This window comes from Parasteatoda tepidariorum, chromosome 9, assembly GCF_982258835.1.
Source record: "Parasteatoda tepidariorum strain Cologne lab strain chromosome 9, Ptep-v5.0, whole genome shotgun sequence".
Taxonomy (NCBI): domain Eukaryota; kingdom Metazoa; phylum Arthropoda; class Arachnida; order Araneae; family Theridiidae; genus Parasteatoda; species Parasteatoda tepidariorum.
This window is the reverse complement of record NC_141763.1, coordinates 65410738-65422611: the sequence shown is the minus strand read 5'-3', so window position 1 is coordinate 65422611 and position 11874 is coordinate 65410738.

The window sequence follows — 11874 nt, the reverse complement described above, 5'->3', positions numbered from 1 at the left end:
CATGAAGAACATTCTTTTTTAAGACTTAACGCAATTCCAGCTAATTCTTAGGTAAAATGTGTTCGTATTGTCTAGGTTGGACTTAAAAAATAAAGCTTAATTAAATCATAATATTGCATAATTGCAAAAATAAAGTAACATAAGATGTAACATTATCTGCCGTCATAATAGCGACACAATCGAAAAAAATTTCCTCTTATTTATTTTTTGCAAAGAATCTGATTGAATCGAGCTCTATTTTTAGAATCAATTAACTCAATATAAAAAGTTAGCGCAAAATAGAATAACTATTGATAATTGAATAAATACAGAATAGAACTTTATTCGTAATATTTAGATTCGATTTAAATAAAATAAAACTTAATTAAATAACATTATTGAATCTTTACAAAAAAAATAATATTTTATTTTATATATTATATTATATTATAAGTAATATTTTATTTTATATATTGTATATTATATTATTAGCAATATTTTATTTTATATATTTTATTACGTTACAAGCAATATTTCATTTTGTGCTGTAAACTTACATCTTCTATAAAAGAGCCCAGTTTTACGCAACCAGGTGACTTCAAGCCATGAGTAAAGATATCAAAACTTCAAAGAAATAAATAAATACGATTCACTACAAAATGAAGAAAATCGTGATGGCCGCAAGGCGATCACAGAGGTTACCCATTTGCAAAATGGTTGTTGTCAAATTTTTTTTTTGGAAACGAAATTTTATTTGTTTTCCAGAATTGTGTGTGTGTTTTCATCTGGACATCTTTAACTGTTAATCCTGAACTGCTCGGTACACAATCATTGAACAGCCAATCGAGATCGATATTAACATTTTCGGATAGGTACAATGGTGTTTGATGGAGATTGTAAGCTGCAACATATGCCCGTTTCGGATTCACTAGTTCGTAAATAAATATGATTTGAAAGCTAGGGTTTTTTTTTCTTTTCAATTTTACATGAATATCATTTATATTGCGTGGAAGACAGTCTACAGTCTTGTGCAAGTTATTGGGTACGTTGAAAATGGATGCTTTTATCCCTAACTGGTGATCAACACCTAGTTCTTGTATTTGCATGAAATAGGTTCGGAGAGTCATCATTCGCTCTTTATCCGTTTGTGTGTAATAGTAATAACCCGTCTTCGTTTGGCTTTTTCAGCCTCGGTAAGTTTAGGTCTTGGCATCTTTTTTTTTTTTTTTTTCTTGCTTCAGCTTTAACTTTTGGGACCGTGTCAATCAGTTTGGACCCTATTCATTTGTGACTGAATTAGTATTGAAAACCATCCATTTTGAACTGTAGGCTAGAATTTCTGATTTGGAGGCATTTTTCCACCCACATGAAAATGATCAAAGTCACTGCCTTATTCTCCGTTTTTGCAAATTTTTATGAACTAAAGTAATGCAGCATTGGAGTAAGTTCTTAATATTAAAAAGTTGGACCACAAACGTTTTTTATTTTCACAACACTGTGGCTTTTCTCCGTACAGACGTTTTGCGCCATTTTCAAAATAATCGTAGACAGCACTGGTTTTAGATAGGCTAAGCTTGACCTAACAGTTATGAGTTAGTTACTAACTCACAGCAGTTATAAAAATAGTATATTATTCGCAAAAAACCATCATTTCGTGTTACGACGGAGCTTACAAAAAACAGCCTTGTAGAATTCTATTTGTTTACGTTTTATAAGGAATTAAATTGAATCAAAATCTCTCTTAAGCACTAATTAATTCAACACAGCATAAACTCATTTTGAATCGTAAGCCGGTTTTAGAAGCGATTTTATTGACAAACGATGTTTTATTAGTAAAAATCTTTGGAAAAGGAGATTATGAAAGCTTTTATTTGTTAAACATTTTTCTCTTCTTTTTTTTTTTTTATATAATCTCAAGACAAAGCCTCCTTATTTCCGGTAAAAGGCCTTTAACCTTTTTATATAAATATGGCAACACCCTATTTTGAAAAAAAGATTTTGATAAATAATTCTATGAAAACGATGATGGACGATATAAAAACCATAAATCATACGCATGAGTAAATATTTAAGCATTCAGCACATCCCTGCCTTGCAAAAGTTAGAAAGTCAAAGAAATATTTAAGATAAAATTGTATTTAGATTCAGTGTAACTTTTAAAAGAAATCCATTTACCACGCAATTAAGACTGTTTCTCACTTTTTAACTAAATTTAAAATTAAATTTCAATGCATAAAAAAATTTTAAAATAACTATTTTTATTTTATTTTTCAACTAAAACAGAAAATTAGGAAAGGGATTATATTGGAATTATTTGTAGAATCTCTAAATCCAAGAATTATGCTCTTTTTTGCCACTTACGATTTATTAAATGTCAATCTGTGCAATATACAAACTATAGTGTAAAACAATTTGTAACTCAAATATCATTTACAAATCATTATTTTTGTTTTATTCAGTAAGCAAGACTAGAAACTGTAAAAAGCATCCCCATTTGCATTATTTATAGAAACATTTCCCAAACGATTATGTTCTTTTTATTACTTGGAAGCATTATTTTTACATATTAATTTCCCAATAAAAAATATTTATGAAGACATTTTCATTACTAATAAATTCCTTCTCAACAATACTCTGTAAATTGTAAAAAAATTGAAATCGAACGTTTGAAAATTTCACACGGGAGTTGGTATGGCATATAACAATAATGCTAAAACAGACTTTTTTCGATGTATCTAAATAAGATATTGCTTCAGTTGAAAAAGGTCAGTTTTAACAATATTGATAAATATCTTAACTACTCTCCTTAAGATAATATAAATGTAGTGGTTTCTTACATTTTAAAATTTCAGCGAGAGATGAATCTTAAAGACATTTCTGAATAGTAAAATTATATTTTAAGAGAATGAATTCTTAAAAATTTCCATAAAATTAATTATATTTTGAGGAAAAAAACAATTCTTTTTGATTTTGCGTATTTAAGTCCGGAATAGTACACATTTTTTATTAGCTTTGTAGTAATTTTTTTGAAAACATTAAATAACTACCACACAACTGATTTCTGCTTTATTTACAAACACACTGTACATATTATTTTTCAGTTTAGATAATTTAACACAATCGATAAATGAAAAAGCAAATTGCCTTTGTTCCTTATCTTTTTTTCTAATCATTACTATTCTTACGAGAGCGTTATCAAAGCGTTAATAAAGATAATACCTAGATACATTTTGTAATATCAAGGTCAAGTCTGTACGATAATTAAATTATACACACTTCGTGCGATTATTATTATCAGTTGAAAGATAACAGTATTTTTTTATGATTAATATACCTCGAATATATTTTAGCAAAAAGAAAATTTTACTCTCAATTGAATTAATTTTAAAATAATAAATATCACGTGAAAAATTTCTCATTTTCAAAGGAAAAATAGGCAGTGGGCGGAATGTCGTCTTTGGGGAATCTACTGGTTTAAAATTCACCACTTTAGATTTATTTTAGATCTTATTATACGTCAAAATGTTTCTGCCATATTTTTATTTACTTCTGTTTATTTAATTTTGTCATATATTAAGTTCTACTATGAACAGTGGAAATAAAAAAAAAATCTGCATAATTAACACTTTTCGAAATTTTTCCTTTAATTTAAGAGGAGTAATGGCACATGTCATCCATATAAATATGTATTTTATTAAATAAATTTAAGAACAATTAAATGGTGAGAAATTGAAATATTTAAAATAAATAGTAATTTGTTTAGAAAAATTTACTTTTACTTTCATTAACATTGGACAACTTAAAAAAATTTAAAACCTAAGAATTTCATCGAACTAAAATAAAACAAATAACCAAACGATTGCAAAAAACTTCGTTAATTCTATTAAAAATAATAAAAGAAAACGATATACTCATCACTCTAAGTAGTAATGAAGATTTTTGTCGCAGCCTGGCACTAAAACCGTTTGGGCCGTTTTTGCCATTTTGCCAAGCATGAAAAAAATAAAAATGCGTCGCTCTTTTGTATAATCTAACATTATAATGGAAACTCTTTATATAGTTATCTTTGGCGGAAACTCTCATCTCGAAAGTACATGACACCATTTTAAAAAATGAATTTTTAAGGAAATATTAATATTCAAAAATACAGGTTTCGAAAAGGCACGTGTACAAAGTTAATTTCTTACTTGCCTCCTGTACTTTTAAAATCCTGTCTTATATTCCCTTTAGTAAAAATTTTAACATTATTACATTAGATATTAATTTTTAAATTATTACTGTCTTACTTAATAAAATTTTAACAGCATTCTGAAGAAAGCTGAAATTTATCTCCGAAGTATATGACACCATTTTAAAGATTCAGTTTTTAGAAAATATTTTGATCTAAAAAAAGTGGCATAGTGTATAAAAACAAGTTAATTGAAAATAATAAATACATGAACAAAAAAAAAATTATCACAAAATGTTTTTCAAATAATAATTGTATTAATAATTTTAAGGCTCATCGGGAAAACTAATAAATCCTATTCTACTGATGTAGAACCAAAATTATCAATTCGTATTGCAAAACATGGATTTGGAAATTTTGAAACAGATCCCCAAAATTTTAATTTTTAATAAATTCGCCAAACGTTCCCGAATATTCTTTTATTCCAAACATGGAAAAAAAAACTATTTTTTATCCGTATTATTCAGTCTGGAACTTTAAATTATAGTCTGTAATTTAAAAGTTCCAAACGAAATACTACTTTAATCGAGAATTTTAAAGTTTAAATATCAACTAAAATTTCAGATGGCGTACGTAAAAGGAAGCTAGTTCGCAAAATAAGGCCTCTTTAGATATCGTAAGATATTCATAAACTAACCCAGAATCCAACATTGTGTGTGAGTTTAGTTTCTTTTTTCTCAAACCCATGTTGGTTCAGAAGTGGAACAAGCGAGATATTTCATCACCAATTCACTGCCCCATCCTCGAGTTGACCATGACTTTGACATGGTTTCTCTTAGAATGAATTGCCTACTCCTCTATGACATCATTGGTTTAGCTTCAGCTCGCTTGCTTTATTTTATTCCATTACTGCCATAAGTAAAGTAACCTTTCCCTGACATGACAGTCAAGGTTAACGTAACTCTGTAGTGATCGTATTTAGTTCATTTGAAGTTGTTATACTGGTAAGAATTATTTTTGTTGGATAAACGGGGTAATGATGAAAAAATAAATTTAATTTTTTAGGAAGGTAAACCAAGTGTCAAACACAGTCAAAAATAATATCATAATGAAATATATTTTTAAAATTCATCAATTTAAGAGTCTTCTTCAGACAAAAAGGATTCCAGCTTAACCCCTTTACATATAATTTTTGATTGCTCTGTCAACAACAACTCGCAACGGAATGTTGACAGATATGCATACTGCTCCGGACATGCCTAAATAATTTAAAAAAAAAAAAAAAAAAAAAAAAAAAAAAAAAAAAAAAAAAAAAACGGTAAACAACTACAAACTGAATTTTGCAAATATTTGACTATTTTTGCTTGCTTTTTAAAAGGTATAGCATGACATAATTACTAGAAAGTGGTGAATTATATAAGAATACGAATTATTTAGAAATAGTGGTGGATAAAAATCTACTAAATTGAATTTATTAAACGAAGAATCACAATTGCTAAACTACCACTTTAAAATATTTATTTGCTGTCCGGAGCAAGTTGGCATCTCTGTGTTGAAGAAGTCTGAGACACGTCCATTCTTGTTTTGACATAAAAAACAAATGACGTCTCCCAGATGTCCTCGTATGTCAAGGAGTTAACCTATTGCAAGAGACATTAGGGCGACCGGAAAGTAATGTCGTTTCGGCTCATTAAATATTCTTTAGTCTTAAAAACCAACTTATTTTTTTTTTCGATCCGGCATTGAAAGGTTGTTGCTAACAAGGGTGAATACATTATTGATTGAAAATAAAATCCTGATAACAAATATCAAATGCACCGAAATGGCATTATTTTCCGGTCCTCCTAATATATCCAGAATTTCTTTGCTTCATCAGTAACTAATATTTTTGAATAATATTTATCCATTGAAATGTATTCTATTGAAATTAGGTACCAAATTTTAAATTTCATGGTTGGAAGCATTTTAAAAACTTTTTCAGAGTCAAAATCTTAGAAATACGTATAACCTTAAAATTCGGAAATCAAGTTCAATAGAATGCAGTTCAAAGAATAAAAATTATTATTAGTGTCACTGAATAATTAAGGAATTCCGAACATATAATTGAACTTGGAGGAAGTAAATTCTTTTTTCTCCCTGAAGGGGACCCTTAAAAGGCCCCTTTTAAGAGGACTTTTATCAGACATTCGAATTAACTCGTCATCGGTTAACGTTTGGGCGTGAAATCAATATTTAGAATGTTTTATTTTATTTCAATATTAAATTATAAAATAATGACAGGTGGCATAATTTGTGTGTAAAATTGCAGAGCAACAAAATATTAATTATTGATGTCAGATGTAAAAATATAGCACGCGGTGTTTCAGATTTTTTTTAAATTTGTTTATTTTTCTGATAAAATTAGGCCAATACAATTCTGTGATTACCATTTCTTGAAAAGTAGTTTAGTATTATACACTTGTCTGTTTTTGGATTTTTGAGAAATATCTCTGTTTCTGCGTGAAAGACATTTTCATCATCATCCGAATCGTTTTCACAAGTCCAAACGATAATAAAAATAAATTTCAGAAAATCTAAACACAGACAAATGTACATACAGTTTTAAATTACCTATTCAAAATTACTAACCTCATAAATTTACTGTTTTACATTTTCGAAAAAAAAATTCTGAAAGTTTTAAAAGTTGACAAGCACTGTTTCTCCTAACTGAAGGACTGAGAGAAGAAAAAAATAAATAAATAATTTAACATCAAATCTAAGTTAGCGGAGGAGATGTTTATCAATTTACGAATAAATATGTGTATAAAAATTTGAAACTCAATAAGCACTAAGAGTTTTTGAAACGTTTAGATAATTCACTTCTAAATTATCCTTTATTTTAGATATAAATAAATACTTATTTCTCGAAGTTAGTAGTTATTCACACTCTTTGTTTTTGGATGGAAGGTGATGATGTTGCATAATCTTTGCTGTATCATGTATTGCTGTGTGATTAAAATTATTTATCTGTTCTATATTGTGTGCAGTACTTCTTCCAATAAATACGTATAAGTTTTCAGTTAGAGTGTTGCAGAAATGCCAGACAAATTTCGACCTTGCTCAGTGAGATTGGGCATATATCTCATCGTCCCCTGGGCCTCAGTTATTATTCTAGGTCTTCTGCGACCTCATATCCATTTTAATTACATCGCGTAATGAAGAAAAAATTTAGCATTCTTTTAGAATATATTTTACTGTAATTGTTTAGCTATGAATAAATATTTTTTTTAATAAATCAAACCGAGAAAGCGTCACCGTTAAAGATGATATGGAAAACAATATCTCAATTTAGCGTGAAAGTTACAAAAATGAGGGACGTTCTGATTATTCTTCAAGACTGGAAACCCCACCAAAAAAAAAAAAAAAAAAAAAAAAAAAAAAAAAAAAAAAAAAACGAAAATATTTCAACTCAAAATGTCACTTGAGGTTTGTATTTCGAATCATAGAATAAAAGTACACGCTTACTTCTTCTTATAGTCCCACAATGGACTGCTCGTAAAGATACGATACCCAATAGAACACCGAAGTCCAGTCAGTAAGCGGGTGGGTGACCACTTTGATCAGTCAGCGTTTGGACCGAGGATGCGCGGTATCGGTCCACGTTAAACTGTTCTACAGTAAAGTGCGCGACTTCGCGTGCAAGTCGTCGGGCTACCGAAGCAAAGGATCAAAATTGCGATGGCTTGTCTTCCGATCATCCTCAGGAATGTTTCCCAGTGCAGCTCTAGTGCGACGTAAATAAAGTACCTACTTCTTCTTATACGTTGTTATAGATTGTCAAAAGTAATTCTTATAAAAAAAAGTAATAATATACTAAAAAGTAATGGTACAGTAAAAAGTTATAACATAGTTAAAAGTAATAATGCAGGACACTAACTGAACATATTGAAAAATAAGAATTTTAAAAATAAAACAAAATATTTAACTTTTTAAAGAAGGTATAAAACTTATGATAAATTTTGTAATTTAAGTTTCTGAATGATGATGATCAGTAACAGTTTTTTTAACATTTCCATGAAATTTAAAGTGCCTCTTATTCTACTAGATCCAAAGTAAAATAATTTTCATACCCCTGGTGTTTAATTTTTAAAATATTTTGTCCCCCAAAAAGTTAAAAATACAAAGGCTGCAATATTTTAATTACCGGTGAAAGAGCGAAGCCAGCACAGGTCGATCCAAAAGGAACTAAGAAAGCAGTTAGGGGGCTGAAGGGAGTAACGAGCAGGGGGTCATAGCTCCCTAGTACAACAGAAAATAGCATCTAAATATTCCATAAAAATATCCTTCCTAAAGCAGTAGGAAATAGTTTTCTGTATGGCTAAGTTTCTTAAACATATAACTATATAGAATTTTTTAAATTAATCAAAATAAATATTTTATTTTTTATTTATTATTATTTTATTCATTTGCTTATGGTTAGTTTACTTATTTATAATTTTGTTATATTTGCAATATAGAATTGATTTAGAAGTAATCTATTTATAAATGGTAACTGATAAGCTGATTCAATCTGAGCATTATTTAAGATAGAATTATATCGTTACAATTATATAGTATCCTTATAATCATATTTCCATTGGGAACAAATCTTAAGGATTCCTTCTTTTAGATTCTAAATAGAATATATATATTTCTGGCAAAACCTCCATGGTCTATTTTAAGCTACAGATGATTACTAAGTCACGAAAATATTTTCTCAAGTAATATAATAGACATAGAGGGCAAAGTTTCATTCATACCTTTGAAGATAAAATTTTATCAAGAGAAATTCTTCAGTTCTGTTTTGAAAAAGAAAATAAACTTGTAAATCCAGTTACACTCCCACGTTCATGTGTGCGAAACGGTGACGTCACTGCCAAGGTAACGTCATTTTACGTCGCATGACTCTTATTCACAAAAGTTAATTATTTCCTTTTTTTATTATAATTAGACTTTTTTTTAACATTCTCTGCCTAAGGATAACTAAATCCATTGTCCTTTTTAATGAGTGCATCATCCACTATAATTGTTGACCACTTTATTTTAAAAGGAAGAATTTTTTTTATTTTATCCAATTTGCAAAAGGTGATATTAAACATTTTTCTTAAGGAGAAAACACTGAACATTTGTATTGAATTTCTCTTAATTTTTCAATTTCAAAATGTTTGAAATTTGTGCATATTAACAATTTATCTCCATGTAATTAAGCGTGAAATTTATTGAGTAAATGATTTTAATTAGTGATAATTTCTTTAATAATGCTTATAATCAATTAATTCTTACAAAGTATATTGAACTAATATTCAACTGCTTTGATACTAAGATACGAAATTTTAGCAAATGATGTACTTAAAACCACATCTTTCATCTTGCTTTCAAATTATATTTAATTAATCTTTAAAATGTTTGTATTGTGTAATACATTTGATAAATTATAGATAACTCCAACGTCTATATAATAGTTTAACTATGAATATATTAAATTTTGGCACTTCGTTATGTTGATATCATTAGCGATAATTAATCAAATTTATAACTAATATATCTTTTCATTTAATTAAGAAAGAACGATTTCTCGTGATTCTCAGATATAGTAACCTTTCAAAGTATAAAAGTTTTATTAAGTTCATGGAAAAAGTTATTGCTATAATTTTTTTTTTTTTCATTTTTCACATGTGGGAAATAAAAATAAAGCTATTAAATTTTTTTTTTCACGTCCTCTGTACTGTGTTTAATTTTTTATTAAAATTATATATAGAACTTTTATTAAAATTTATTATTTATTTTTCTTAAAAAAAAAAACCTTGTTAGTACTCAAGGTGTGCGTGCTTCATTACTAGTAATAATATTTAAAATGCATATTATAATAACAATTAGAACTGTGGGTTTTTGGTGTCGCCATCTATAAGCGTTTGCAAAAAAACTATTTTCAATAAATAATACTTTTGTTTAAATTTGGTAATTATTAATTTGATAAGTTTGTTGTTTTTTCCTTATATGAAGTTTAAAAACTATTTTCAAATTTTTTGCTGTATTGAATTTAAGATATCATAAATCTCTAACGTCTATTACATGAATACAATAAAATATTTCATAATTATACATTTAGAAGGGGAAATTTCTAATTGCACGTTTCAATATTATACGCGGTGATAAATGTATTCAGATTTGCCTTATTATCTATATCTTATCTTATAGAAGAAGAAAAAAACATCATAACAATACTTAAGAATTGCAATGATGTAATTGTTTATTTATTATTATTAAATGCAGCTTTATTAATTACTGTTACTTATTATTATTTGATAATTATTGATTATTTGAGAAGTTAAGAAAGGTTCTTAGTTCCTTCTTACTTGTACTCTGTTCTTACATTAATTTTAATTGAAAACTGTTGTTTTAAATTTATTAAACAATTATTTAATCTTAAGTGTTCTCCATGATTCAATAGTGAGATTGACTTTGGTGTCGCCATCTATATATGTTTTATTTAACTATTTTCAATAATATCGAATATCTGTTATTTTATTTTTTTAATTATTTTTGTATAAAGTTGGTGACAAGTCCAATCTATTCCTCTATTTTATATTCATAAAGTCTGACTTACATGATTTAAAAACTAAACTAAGATTATATTTTTATATGGAATTACGCACACTTACCTTAGGATTTTATTATTTACCTGAGCATTAATTTGATAAAATGTAATTATGAGATTTATAGCAAATATTAAATTTGAACATATTTAAATTTTTTCACTAAAATGTATTCATTTTTAATATAACAAGTAAATATGATATATTTTACTATAATTTTATTCACCTTATGAAAACTATTATATGTACGTATAAGTAAAAAGTATTGACATTTTAATTTTTCTTTGTGTTACTAATTTTAAGTTTTATTTAAATTTTTGAACATTGTATTATACTAATTGAAATTTCTGTAGGTTCTACTGTGCATATGCATTTTCAGAATTTAAATAATTCTTTTTCTTATAGTTTTAAAATAAAAATGTCGGATGATTTTATTGAATTTTTAAAGAGTATTCAGTATCTTCTTATGAGTCGCATCTTTAATTTATAATAAATTTAAACTTCTTAAAAAAAATTCTTAACGAATCACCATGATAGTACAAATTAATTTAAATATATGAAGTTTCGACTATCTTAAATAGACCAACGATTACATATCACCTTCATTAAAAATAAAAATTTTCATTGAAGTATCAAAATGGTGTTCTGTTATTTTGAAACTCAAAAACTATTTTATAAAACATGAAGAATTCATCAACTCAATCACAATAGCTTCACGATTGATATACAAATAACAATTGTCTATCAGCAGGTAAAAATGCATCTAAGATGATGCTGCCATCTAGTTCTTATTACAACCTTAAGAATATTTAACCTAAAGAATAAAAATATTTTATAGTATTATTTTTTTAGATTTAAGCCTAAAGAATACTTACCATTTAAACATTAATCAAACAATTTATGATGTTTGAAAACTGTGAACTAATGACTATATAACGAATGCAAATCTGCAATTGAGGGACGTGATTTTGTTTAATAATCTGTGTCAACAATTGCGTTATACTTAATTTACTAAAAAACACAATTTTAAGCAAATTTTTGATTTGTAAGTTCTTGTAGCAATCAAATGTATAATTGCTTTATTTCAGCACGAACTAAATCTAAATGTGTTTG